Consider the following 14,559-nt stretch of genomic DNA (forward strand, 5'->3'; position numbering starts at 1 on the left):
ATAAGCAGTAGAGTATTTTGAAAAACAGCCCACCCCCCTTTGTAACTGTGACATTACTGAAAGAGATAGGTTGTGCGCAGGCTGCTTTCACAGAGATGGAATCAGTTCTCTTATCCCCCATAAGCCTACCTGTGGGAGCTGCTCCCTCATAAAGTATACAGGTTTTCCTAAAGTGTGGTCCTGACTTGGGCTGTTAACTGGAGCTACAGTGATGTTTGTCATTCCTGATGGCTCCCAACATTCCCTGGGCTGAGAAAATCCCCACTCCTGGCTTTGGTTCTGCCTTGTTCCAGGCCCAAAGCCTATAGAAAAAGAACTCCTTACCCAAAGGGTTCTAGTATTAAGTCCAGAAATGGAGCTGTGAAGGAAGAGTTATTATTCGTAAAGGGACAATCCATTCAAAGATTGTGCCTTGAAAATACCCCATTATCCTTAATTCAATTGTATCTACCTGAGCTAACATTTTCCTTTGGGAGAGCTTCTCATCCTCAAACTTCTCGGTACCTGAGATATTTGTGATTTCACGAGTGCTTAATCGAAGCACACAAATGATCAAACCTTCTTTCAGAAATTTTTATCCTCTTTGAAGGTTTTGGAACTTCCATAATACAGGGCAGTAGAGTAGAAGCAATTTTAAATTATTATTTTAAAAAAAGAGAAAAATAATAAGGCGGCAGCTAATCTATTTGCTTAAAACTCTTGGACTAGTTATTATTTGAGTGGTTTTGTTCACCTAGTTATTACTCTTAGCAATTATATTAGGAAAGAGATTGAATACAGAAATGGAAGGATCAGAAGAAATGCAAATCTGGCTCAAATATAGTATAGCAAATAAAGTAATTTGGTAGTCCCCCCTCCTTTTTTCCCCACCTAAAATGCCTCTAATTTGCAACAGAACAACATGTGAGGCAGAAGTTCTAATGCTTGACAGATAACAAATAATAAACCCAGGACCAGATGGGAGCCATCCTGGACTTACATAAAAGCTGGCTCTAAGAAAGGAGGTTTTTTTAATAGCGAAGATATATTGGTTGTTTTGACACCCAAGGCAGGTGTGTCATAATGTCAAAAAGAGACAATTTTTTTATTTATATACTTTCATACGCCAGGAAATATAATATCCATAACTACAGAAATCTTATAAAAGAAAAATATAAAATACATGCTCAGAAATAAATCACAATTCCAGTAAACTTGATCACAAATAATTGTGTGGGAATATGGGTCTTTATCCTTTTGGGTGCCAAGCTCGTCAAAAGTTAACAGAAGCTACAGTTAGAATTTGGATGACATCTTTCTCACAAAGAGTTTTTTTAAAAATGGGGCTATAGCAACTTTACATGTTGAATTTGCTTATTATTTTGTTTGGGACCAGCCTCATTCCCTTTCCATTCTCTGTTCCCACCCAGTGCTATTTGAATACGTGGTTCCTTAACCAGCTAAATCTGCATGCTTTTGTCCATATGGTAAGAGAGTTGGTGATGACAGCTTAGGTTCTTTGCCAACTTAAAAGGACTTTGGAGAGGTCTATTTAAGACTGGACCCTCTAAATGGGCACTTGTGGAGAAGGTGGCTCATGTGGCTGCTCATTTCTTTGAAGAGAATTCTTGTGGTTTGGGAAACCAGTTAACCTGAGCCTTTGGCCCTTAGAATGAGATCAAGATGGGCATGAGAGCAGGTAAGGGCAGCTGCCCCTCCAGTGTCTTTCCTGAGTACCCTGCACAGGATCTTGACGTTGACAAAGTTCTTCAGAATCAGTCATGTGAATGTGAGGAGACATCTCTCAATTCTGGGTGGTTTCTCAGGGCTATAAAGTGATGGAGTAATTTAGGAATAAGACTTTAATGGGTGTTTAAACCAGTAGAAAATGTTCAGTGTTATCATATTGATTTTTAATACTTTTTGCCTTATGAAATTATACTTTTCATTTTAGGTGTGTCTTTTATGTTAATTCTGTTTGAAGGCATTAATCCTACTGGTCTTAAGTGCTCAGAATCTGAAGTCTTTAGGGCCGAAGGAGAGACACTATTGGTCATGAGAAGGATAGTTGTTGTCCAATTCTTTTTTTATATGCTCTTTTTTCTTTTAAATGATGGGGTTACAGCCTGTAATGGACCTTTCTCTCTGTGAGAAACATAGCTTGAGACCCAGAAAGATGGATGGTTTATAAGAATTTGTACCCCTTGCAGCTGGTCCTGCCTCCGGGTATAGACAGTGCACAGAGTGGAATAACTAAGTCACCCACTCCACCCTGGAAGTTTTAGTCACAAGCATTAGCTACAACCTGAGTATCAGCGGAGGTCTGGGACACTGGACCAACATGGAGTCCATCTTGATGCTAGTTCCCATTCTGACACTGAACCCTATGGTTATCTGTTTTGTAGGTGAGAGAATGTCCAGTAATGGGACGAGGCAAGGTTTGTGTCCAAATTTTCTGTTATCACTAGTCTTAGTGATTTTCTTCCCTCCTGAAACGTGTCATGACTTGTGTGTTTCTCGTGAAGCAAGATAGCTAAGAAAACACCATGACCACCACTGTCTCCACTACTCCTGTCCAAACCAAGCCTCTGGGATGGTACCATTAGGGTCTGCATTGGGACTTAGCCAAGAAACTAAAGCCAAGAGACACAGTTTAGTTTCTAGTCCATCTGTTTTGCTATTCACTGAGAGAGTGTATCATGCTGATAATGATTTTTTTCAGAATGGGAAGATCTCATGCTTTTTTATTCTTAAGGACATTTCTAGCCCCTAGATAAATGATTACATGGGAAAGAATATTTGTCTACCTATCACTTATCTTCTGGTTCCGTTATAGTTTCTCTTTAAGCTGCTTGTCTCCTTCTAGAGAACCTTCGCCGAGTATTCCAGGCTGCAATGACCTTTTCATCCTCTATAGCAGGGGTTGGTACTTTTTTAGTAAAGGTCCAGGTAGCAAATATTTTCAAATTTGTGAACCAAATGGTGTGTTGCAACTACTCATGTCAGCAATTGTAGCAACCAGACAGCTGAGAACAGCCACAGAGAATAGCTAAGTGAATGGGTGTGTCAGTGTTCTAATAAAACTATTTCAAAACAGGTGAAGGGGGCAGGATTTAACTCTGGCAGTAGTTTACGCTTGCTCTACATGAAAATAATTTGTCCATGACTTGGGTTATCTTTTAATATATATTTGTTAATTGGTCTCATTGTTACATACATTTTCATTTGTACCTAAAGAATTTATTATACACAAATACTTTTTTCAATAAGTATTATTTTTGCATTGGTTTAAGTTTTTGTCCTAGCATCCCCAAACCTGCCCTAAGTTATCAGTATCTGGGGTTTGAAATGTGCTGTGATTGAAGCAGAGGAGTAGTTGAGCAAGAAGTCAAGGTATTTTTTTCCTATCAAACCACTTAGCTTTGGGATGAAAAGTTGCTGGAGATGAAGAAGCTTGCCCTTGATTTGAAAAGGCAAGTCCTCCCAATACAGGAAGGCCAGGTGTTGTGGTACTATCGGAGAGGACATTTATACTTTTCTGAGACACATATGTATGGTGACTGACGCTGTACTTTAGAGAGTGACTGATTATATTGCTTTTGTGTCCTGGCTATTTTTGCATGTCTTAGACAGATTACTGGGAAGATAACATGGGGCAGGCTTGTCTCTAAAATAGATACCACATGACTGGCAACTTGGAAAGAACATGAATTTCTATATAGTTCTTCCAAGACCAGTGAAATTCTAAATCCATATTTATCAGTGAATGAGGAAAACCATTTCTGGCTTAGGAGGAGGTCAGAAATTAATCATCCTTTCCCCTTAAATGAGGGCATTTTGTGAAAGAATGAGACATCAGGAGATCATTGGTAAGAATGAAGTGAATTCTGTGCGTTTCACGTCCTTCATGTTAATATTCTCCTCCCCGATGGTCTTTGTCAAATATGTGGTTTTTAATTATGTTGTATTTCCTTTCCGTGGAAAGGAAAGAAAATGAAGGAAATGCCTTCAACTGGCTGTTGATTCAGTGTCTCTTCATCAGGGACCTGCGAAGTGCTCTGGACAGACCAGAGGACAGCAAAGGCTCAGTGGTGTCTCCAGCACGTGTGTGTCCTGTGGATTAGGATGAGACCTGTAGGAAAGTGAGAAGGATCCTCACTTGTCCTTGTCACTAAGACTGATTGACTTCAGACGAGCCAAAGGGTAGCAGAGAGCTTCAAAAGAGCCAAATGCACTCAGTGCTTAGACGGTGACTGAAAGCAATCTGGCAATTATCAAGCCTCTCTATAGCACTTAATTTCTCAGAGAGCCTTGCAATCAGGTTTATTAGCCACTCTTCACAGCCACCACGTGAAGCTAATTGATAGACATTGAGGACAAGTGACTTGTCCTCATTTTAGTATTGAGGACAAGTGACTTGCTGAGGGTCAGGCAGTGAGCTCATTAGTCTCTGGGTTGTTTTTCTTGAGTAGGAAAAATACTTGTTATATGTGTTATTGTCTAAGACAGCTCTAGCCAGTGTTAGAAAACTTATTACTACTAATCAACCTGATTGTATTTCAGGATGATACTATTACTAAAAGTCTAATTTTAAAAAAGTTCCTTCTTAAAGTTTGCCTTTCCCAAAGCATTACAATATCTCTTTTCAGAATTTCTGTCAAGCTTTCAGAAAATTTTAGTTGTGCATTTTATAGTTTAGCCAGATCCTGTACTTGGGTGAGATTCTCAGAATGTCTGCCCTTTATTACTCTTAATTCCTTCACCCAGAAACTTCAAGAAAATAAAAATGAACCAGGCAGACTTGGTTTGTGGCATTAGCTATGATCAAACTTATACAGAGGGATGAGGTAAAACAATTTTAAATTTCAGTTATTTATGCTTTTATCCCCAGAATCTAGGCTAGACAAAAGCAGTGATCTTGCTCTTTGGAAAGAAAAAGGTTGACATTTATCATTAGATTGTTACAGAGATATTCATTCAATAGGAAACGATTAGTAGGTTTTCACTGCTTTTCTTAGTATAATCAAAACAACCCTTAACACATATGGAATGGGATTTCTGTAGGTCATGGGAGGATAATGTCTTGGCCATTCACTCAATATTTCACCCTTTGAATACTTTTTGTGTCTCTTAGATACTGATTTAGATATAAAATTTATGCAGCTTAAATTTTAGTAGGTGGATCTTTTAAAAAAAACCATAAATATGTAATATCTGGCAGTGATAATCACTATGAAGAAAACAAAAGCAGGGCACAGAATTGGAGAATGACTGAGTGACAGGGTATTTTACATGGAGTTAGAAAAGACCCTTCTGAGGAAGTGACATCTGAAGGGGCCTGAAGGAAAGAAAGGAATATGGCTGGAAAGACTATTACAGGAAGCAAGAATAGCGAGGACAAAGCTGTAGGTAGGAATGAACTAGTCATGTGTGAGGAAACAGGAGCAAGAGGGCAGTGAGTGGGATGGGAAGTACCAGGAGATGAAGTCAGAGTGGCAGGTAGAGAATAGACCCAGTGGGCTTTGTTAACCAAGCTCAAGTATTTAGATTTGGGTTTGAGTTGATGAAAGCCACTGGAGGAACTGGGCAAGGGTGTGATATCATCTATTAAAATTTTCAAAAGGTCACTGTCATCATTGGGTAGAGACCAGACTGAAGCAGGGAGAGGGGATGGACAGAGGTACACTCAATTAGGTAGATAGTTTGCTAGTCTAAGAGGGATGGTGGTAGCCTGAACTAAGTGGTACAGTGGAGACTGTGAGGAGAGTAGTTGGATTCACAAACATATTTTGAAGTAGAGCTGAGAATGCTCTGTGACAGATTGGATGTGGAATATAAGGGAAAGAGACCCATATGGCTTCACAGGTTGGGCACTGACAACCCCTGGAGGAACTGTTCACATAGATTGTGCAATGAATGGCAACCAGGGGTGGTGTTCAGTGTGGTAGCCATGGGAAGAATCACGACGACTCCTTGGATTGTGATCTAAGCAGCTGTATGATTGGTGGTGCTATTTACAGAGATGAGGTGATGAAGACTGGGGGGAACAGGTTAGGAGGTGCAGGGGAACTACTATTTGGGGCATGGTGAATGTGAGATGGACATCTCCGAGGAGATATCACATACACTTAGATATATACGAGCTGGAATATAGGGGAGAGGTCAAGGTTGGAGATAAAAATTTGGAAGAATACACGGCTATGGGACTGAATTAGGACTTCCTGTGACTGAGTATTGAGAACAAAAAAGAGAGGCTGTGGACTGTGCCCTGGGACAGCCTAAGATTTAAAGATAGAGAAGGAGAAATGAGTGCAGTGCAGACTGAAAGGAGAGGCCCATTTAACATTTTTAATCTCCCAAAATGATAGATGATTTTTGAACTTATTTTGTTTACTAATTCTGCAAAGTTGTTTTATCTTTTATTTTAACTCTCTGATGGGTCCTAGACTTCCTTTTTGAATATTGTTTACTTAAATGAGCATATATAGCTTGAATCTAAAACTCGGTCTTATTTTCCATCATCAATTATTTATGTTAGGAGGTAGGGCCACAGATAAACATATTTTTAAATCACTTATTTTCTTTCTTCCTAGTAGGAGTTGTTTGTAGAAATAGAGCTCATGCTTTCACGATGCTTCCTTGTGTGCTCTGATGGTGTTCTCACTAATGGGAGAGTTCTCCTTCTGCTGATTTTATTGCGACCACATATGCAAGGCTACACTGCCTAGATTGTTTTGGCCACTTGTGTTTCTGTAAACCTTTCCGGGTGAGATCATTGGGAATACTCCAAGATAGATCTTCCACCAAATGGCATGGATGGAACTGTCTATCAAGCACCTGTACTTATTCGTATTATTAATCCGCTTCCTAGAGAGGTCGCTGCCCTTGTATGAAGCCCACTCTTTCTGCCTCTGTTGACCTTTCTCTTATCTTGACCTTCCCATTTTGTGTGGGAGCTTTGTACCTTGAAGAACTGAAGACCTTTCCTTTTGCTAAAGCCAGGGCAGCAGAGACCACCTCACGGTGTAGTGTTTCTTAGTCAACTCAACAAGCTATTTATCTTAAATAGCTGTTTAGTCCCTGGGGCTCTAGCTCTGTGCACATCTACAAACTGAATGCAGTGTGGATCAGCAGGACCTTTTGCTTTTGCATCTACACTGGCCATTCCGTTCCATGCCCTGACTCTCTGGTCTACTCATGTCCACTTCACCCCCTGGTTTATAAGCCCAAGACCTAAAAGTATTCAGATATGTTTCTCTCAGCAACAATGCGTTAACTTTTATTAGTGCATGTCAACCTGATTGGAAACTCATTTAGAGGTATCATTCTTCTTTGCTTCCAGAAATTTCAGTGTTTCTCACAGTGGTTAATAAAAGACAAGAAATAAGCACATCAGCTCATTACCTTGGAACAGAATGTATGTAAACGTAATTGTCCACGTTTCCTACCTATTGTTTACCAGCTATTTCTTACCAGGCCCTCACTGTTACTCTGTCTGCTGTCACTGACTACGGATACAGGGTGTTTGCTGTCTTAGCCCTTTCAGGATAACAATTCTTTTCTTCCTTGGGTTTGCTCTCTCTAATTCTTATAAAAAGGCATCCTGCTACTCTCTGTAATTACTTTTATTTACTTTTCTGGGAACTATATTTATATATCTGCAATTTTTACCTGGAGTCACAGATATTTCAAAATTACTTTCCTTCCAAGAACGTTGTATCATTTGATCAGCCACTTTCATCATGGCTTGAAGTTAAAATAATTACAATTTGAATATTTTGCAAACTTTTACATGTCAGGAAAAAAACACACATTTGTGTGGGTGGTGTGAGAAAGATGATTTTGGGCCTTTATTAGTTGTTAATCTTGATTTTAAATCTGATGAAGGAATTAGATATATTACTTTCCTGCCATTTCCTATCCTGGTTAATGGCATCACAATTTAGCTGGGCCTCCCAGAAGGCTGGGAGCATCCTGGATCTCTCTTGCCTACATTCAAATACACATTAGGGCTAGTAGAGTCCGATCTTTTAATCCATTAGTATCATCCTTTTCATTCCTTCTGCTATTGTCCAGTGTAGGCAATAAGTAAACATTTTCACTTGAACTTCTTTCTTAATATCCTAATTGGATGTCATCCCAGCTCGTCTTGTCCCACCCAAATCATTCTCCACATTGCAAGAGCAATCTATAAAACACAAATCAGGTCTGTCAAAGCTCATGCCTCAGAACAGAATAAAACTCAAATCCTTCATATGGTGTGGAAGGGTCTCGGTGATCTGATTCCTGCCTTTCATGACTGCCTCAGTTCTGCTACTCTGTCCCTCACATTCGAGGCTCATGTCCTTCTGTTTCCCTTAACAAGTCAACTGTCTAAAATTCAGCTTCTCTGAATTGAAGCTCCTTACCACCTCTACTGTCCTCTACTACAGACCTCAATCTTAGCTATTATTTGGCATAATAAGTGAAGAGTGAGTGAATAAATATTACCTTCTGGCTTCCTTAGCTGGGAACACTTCAATATTTATAGATTCGCCTACACTTAACACGTTGCGTATGGATCATGAAAATCTTCACGAGGGATTTAAACCCCGCCGTACGCAACGTGTTAATAAGGCTGAAAAGATCCCTTTTGATAATTTTTTATTTTACCACTTGATGTTTGGCATTACATAATGATTTTGATGGGAATTAGCATATACTTTGGATGCCCCATTAAGAAAGTCTATTTCTACTTTTGGTCTGCTAACTATCCCTAGTGATGCTTTCAGTTACTGTTTTAACATTCGAGATGTGATAGAAAATTATGGTCAATGTTTACATAAAAAAAATATTACACTAAAAGACACATTGCCATTAATCCCCCTCAGAATGCTTTCCCTCGCTTCAAACACACTTGCCCCATCGTTCTTGCCACTTTCTGAAGCAGTTCTGGAAGTCCTCTTTTGTATCTTTACTTCACCTTCCATCATGACAATGTTCCATGTCACACATCGCTTCTGGTACAGCAATTTCTGTCAAATAAAACCATTACAGTGTGTCCTCATCCACCTTATTCACCGGATCTGGCACCATGTGACTTCTGGCTCTTCCCCAAAGTCAAAATGACCATGAAAGGTAAATGTTTTGAATCAATTCAGGACATCGAGGCAGCCAGGACAGCGCAACTAAAGACATGAAAGAAGACTTCGAGAACTGCTCTGGCAAGTGGCAAGAACGATGGGATAAGTGTGTTCGAAGTTGAGGGGGAGTATTTTGAGGGGGATTAATGGCAATATGTCTTTTACTGTAATAGATTTTTTTACTTAAACATTCACTGTATTGTTTGATCACACCTCATATTTAGCTGGAACCCTACTGTATTTCATTTTTAGCACGCCTCATATAGTATTCCAAAGTGAGCTGTCAGGAATTCTCAACACATTCCTTAGGCTACTTTGTAAAATGCCAAGTTTCAGAATCCTTGTGATATTATTATAGGTGCAGATTGTATGTAACTGTCACAACCATAGTTATGTGCCTGGAGTGGAGAAAATCAAATGAGCACAGAGCTGATGTTCAGCTGGTGTGCACCACTTCTGAATCAGTTATTAATGTTAACACACTTCTCTTCTGATCTTCCCGAGACCCCTGGGCCATTCCACCCCTCCTGATCCTTCCCAGGATCTCCTGGGTCTCCTTGTGGCCCAGGAATTACATGATCAGAACACAGAAGAGGAGACCTTGAGGGCCCAAACCGAAAAGAAAAACATCATTATGGAGTGTCAATTATTGAAAACAGCACCAGGCCAACCATTACTGTCTTAATAGGTATTAACATGTGATGGGAGCTCATATTAACTCGTCTTAATATATTATCTTCTAATTGGTGGCACTTAGGGAGAGCCCTAACACGTAACAGGAGCTTAGTAATTGAGTTATGACTAAGACAAGGCCTCAAGGAGTCTTCTATCTATAGAGGAGGCAAACATGTAAACAGACTATAACCCGTAGTCATGTGTGAAGGAGACAACGGTCGCTGTTCTGATCCAGGTTTCTTTCTGATTTCCCTCTGCATGTCACACATTGTTCTTATCTGCACTGGGATGTTGTTTTCATGTGTCAGAGCCCTCATTTCTATTTGCTGGCAATTTTATTCCTTCCGAATGTGAGTACTTAAAGTTCAGTGCGGGATTTTTACCTGTTGTGTTGCTAAGGAAGCTTTATTTTCTTCCATAATATGCACACGGCACCATCTGCCAATTTAATTCTCTGTGGAATTGGTGTCTTGATTTTCAAGGTGCCACAGTGTGCCATCTCTCTCCACTCTGAGAGCGCTTTGTTCTTTGGACCACTGCCCTGCCCATTTTTATAGCCTCATTCTGCTAGCATTGTTACAGTAGGATGTGTTGGGTATTTTTTAATTCTATTCCTTTTGTTAGAAAGAGTAATTTCCTACTTGAGGGTGGGAATATGGATGTCTTTATACTTAGACCACCCAAGGGCAGCAGCTTAGATTTTTCTTTAAAATCATCGCAAGCTCAGAATCATGTGGGTGACCTGTCCTCAAATGCAAAATCTGCTGCAGAGCTGTCACCATAAATTTTGCTTTGCCGTTTTCCAACATAGTTCTTTCTCTGAATTGGGGTTTCTCAACTTTCGCGCTACTGACATTTTGGGCTGGATAATTCTTTGCCGTGCAGAGTGTCCTGAGCATTGTCAGATGGTCCCCAGCATCCATGGACTCTACCCACTAAATGCCCATAGAAACAGACTAGTTTGGACAACTAAAAATGTCTGCAGACATTTTGCCAAATGTCCCCCCCCCCGGAGGGCCAAATCACCCTGAGTTGAGTGCTGCTGCTCTAAATAATAAACATGGAGAAGTGGAATGACAAACAAGTTATAAAATGTGTTGACAAACAAAGCAAAAACATTCATGACGATGACAGCAAATACGTACAGAGCACTGAACATGGGCCAGGCACTGTTTTAAGAGCTCTGTTCATATAAAGAACCAAGCCCATCGAGTGAGGTATCATTGTACATTACTACCCACAATTTAAAGGTGAGGAAACTGAAGAACAGAGCGGTCATGCGGCTGCTAAGTGTCAGATCAAGAATCGGAACCTAGGTATTGTGACCCTAGAGTCACTGATTTAAATTTACTCTGCTTCTGTCTCAATACCAATTGGAGTAGATACTTGCCTGGCATAGCAGGGGATGTGATATTACTTCTGGTAGGTGCTCAGCAAATATCTGTTAAGCGAATAAATGACTCTAAATCCGGGAAATTGTCTTAAAACAGTATTGGATAGATTTCCTTAGTTAAATAAAAAAATATTTTTCTTTGAATGCAATCAACTAAATATTTCCTCAGCAAAGCAGAGGGTCTGTTAGCATGTCTAAGCCCATTCACAGGCATCTTTTGGGAAAAGTTTGTCAAGGTGACCTTGAAAATCTCTTCTAATCTGAGCTTCTGTTTTTATGCTAGTGCAGTTTTATATGTCAGAATGAAAACTGGTCAAATTGAACAAAAGATTATTTTTCTGATGAGATTAAGCAAAACATCTGCCATTGCCCTTAATAAGGAAAGACTGAATTAATCCTTCCTCCTTAACTAACTTGGGTTCTGATGAGGGAGGATGCACTGTATGACAGTATGACCTAGCTTCAGGACTTATAAAAAATTAAACACCTTTAACTAACAGGAAACCACTTTAGCCGATCAATTTTCAGACTTCCATAGTTGGCTTTCTATAATAGATAAGAGGGCTGGGCTCTAAAGTTTCTTACAAATGCACTACATCTGATTTATATCTGAGCGGGAAGCCTGTATTTTACATAATAATATAAAAACAGTATTCTGTTATTCTTAAAGATTTTTTAAATGTATGCTTCTGTAGGGCAGAAAAATGGAAACTTCCAAAGTGTTAATTAAAATATTACTATGATAAAATATCAATAAATAAAATACAAGTATAAAATAGAAGATAACTTATTCAGAATAGCTTCATCTTGCCAGTTCCCTTAAAACTCAAATTATGAATGATAATTATTTCACTCAATGAGACTATAAATGATATATTTTCTTTTTGTTTAGATAATCTTTTAAAAAATTGAATGGCTTCATTTCTTAGTTCTGAAGATGTCATTTATTTTAAGGACAATATTAGGAAATGTCCCACATGTCAATTTTCATGCAAGAAGATCTTCCAGATATCATGTGATAAAAGGGATAGTATAACCAATATATTTTATCTTCTTCAATGATACGAAGGGATACTTTTGTTTCCTGATCTAGACTATTTGCTCACAGCATTAGAATTCAGGATTTCTATAGACAGAATTTACCACACGGTAAGTAATCTGTAATTTACCTCCCACACAGTCTTGTTGCAGAGCATTACTTTGCTATCAGCATTTAGGGTGGACTGACACCTGAAATAATTTGTGGATTACTCTACGTACCAATATATTAAGTGGCTAATGAGTACACAGATTTCTATTGGAATGGTAGGTTCATTCAGGTATTCCTTTTTATATACGTGGAATTTTGAAAAACTGCAGAAAATAAAACTAAGCAAAATAATTACTCAGAAAAGAAAAAGCGACTTTAGGTCGTTTGGAATTGTTCTCCCAACTGAGGGCCAGAATCTGTTTGCCCCATATTGAGCTGCACAGTTGCCAGAAAAAACTCAAAGCACCAACTTACTGGAGGCTTAGTATGTTTTATGAAGCTGTCTTCAGAAAATAGTGTGATTGACAATTGTAGGGCAAGCAAAGATCTAAGCCTTTATTAGCATATAAATCCCACTCAGATACAGTTTACTTAAAGGTCAAAAATGATGGCTGGTCCAGAACACACTTTTCCATGACCAGGATTACACAACAACAACATGTTTCTGACATGAGTAGAAAGTCAGTAATCCTGATTCTGGAAGAGTACCTTTCCTTTCAAATGGTTATATCATCAAGTAGTTTATTCTTCCACCAAAATCTGGTCCATGTATATTGCCCCCCTCTTATGAGATTAATAATACTATACAATCACATTTTATGTTTGAAAAGAACCTTTTACAATATCCTGAAAAGCATATCTATCATTTCATATATCTACTTTCTGAAAGTGGGAACATAATGTACATTATTTACATAGCAACTAAATGGCTGCCCTTTCTAACTGGCTTCTAAATGGTTATAGATGTTACTTTCGATTCCATGGTTATGATAACGAACTTGGTTACAATGGACAGACATTGGGATTTAATTTCACCACACATTTTAAAGAAGAATGACAGTAGGGATTCTTATGTTTTACTCAGTTGTTGAATCTGAAAAACAAGATCTGAGAGATGTGTAAGTCATAGAGAGAACCTAATCCTGAAGATAGAATTCATTTGTAAAAAATTGCATTACTCATAATGATCTTCTCAGAAATAAAACTATGCAGATTGAGGTGAGAGGTGAATTTTAAGTCATCGGCCATATCATAAATTACTAGATATAATTCTTTTGATGGTGAAATAAATTAGACACTGACATGTGAAGTGATTGCTAAAAGCAATATTCAAATTAGTGTTGCTATGATGAAATGATCATTATGGTCCAAGTACAAATATATAATCCATTATATGTGAGGAATATGTGTGACTCATTTAATAGGTAATTGATACTGATTTCATAGATTCAGAAAAGAGTTTTGTGAGTAGCAACTGCGATCATTATTGCTTCTCATTTTTCCCTCACTTAAGATCATGGTATATTTTCTTTATTGTTAAGTCTCCAAAAGTTAGAGGAGAGTGAAAATTAGACCAGTGCTATTCACAATACAGCACAGATTTCTAGGCAATGGGTCAATGAGAACTAAAAAATTATGTTTTCATTTTTTTGTCTCCTAAAATTAACTTAAATATTTAGACACTGGCATTTGGGGAATATTTTGTGAATTTTTCATATTACATTTTTAAATATTTTATTATTCCTTAGGACATAGCATTTTTAAAGATCTTAGTGAAAGCTGGCAGGGAGAATAAATTATGTTCATCTTGCTTCTGATCATTTTAACAGAATTACACAGTTTGGTCATGGAAAAAAACCTGAAATTTAGGAACTTTTTTTTGTATTTTCTTTTTATTTTAGTTATGTGATATCTAGTTCCCACTAGGACAGAAATTTGGGAATCAATGATTAATGGAATCAATGATTAGAATCAATGATTAACAGAAATTTTGATAACTATGTATATGTCCCATGTGAAATAGTTATTGTAATGCAATAGTGTCCTCTTAGTTCATATACATATATATTTTTTCAATATGCAGAAATTTTGCTGAGAATTTGATGCAGGGTCAATTTTTTTATTAAATATACCTACCCAACTTGTATTTCTTAACAAAAGGGCACAGTTCTGAAGTTACACAGTTTTAAATCCTTGGAAGACTTATGGTAATTCTCTATTTCTCATAAGTAAAATCCACAAAATAAAGTTGTCTAAATAGCAGTATCTTCTACCACTTTTTGATAGCTTGAGAATGTTACACCTTTGCTAAAATCTTAAAAAGTCAGTATTAGTTCTAATTTTCAGGACTTCAGTTTGTT

General features: G+C 38.1%; 1 protein-coding gene across 7 annotated transcripts in view; it reads left to right on the top strand.

Moving 5' to 3' along the window:
* Positions 1-14,559, top strand: part of CCDC85A (coiled-coil domain containing 85A) — a 174,695-nt gene that overhangs the window by 146,626 nt on the left and 13,510 nt on the right. The gene's annotated exons all lie outside the window — the stretch shown is intronic.

The sequence above is a fragment of the Rhinolophus sinicus genome, linkage group LG05 (genome assembly GCF_036562045.2).
Source record: "Rhinolophus sinicus isolate RSC01 linkage group LG05, ASM3656204v1, whole genome shotgun sequence".
NCBI classification, from domain to species: Eukaryota; Metazoa; Chordata; class Mammalia; order Chiroptera; family Rhinolophidae; genus Rhinolophus; species Rhinolophus sinicus.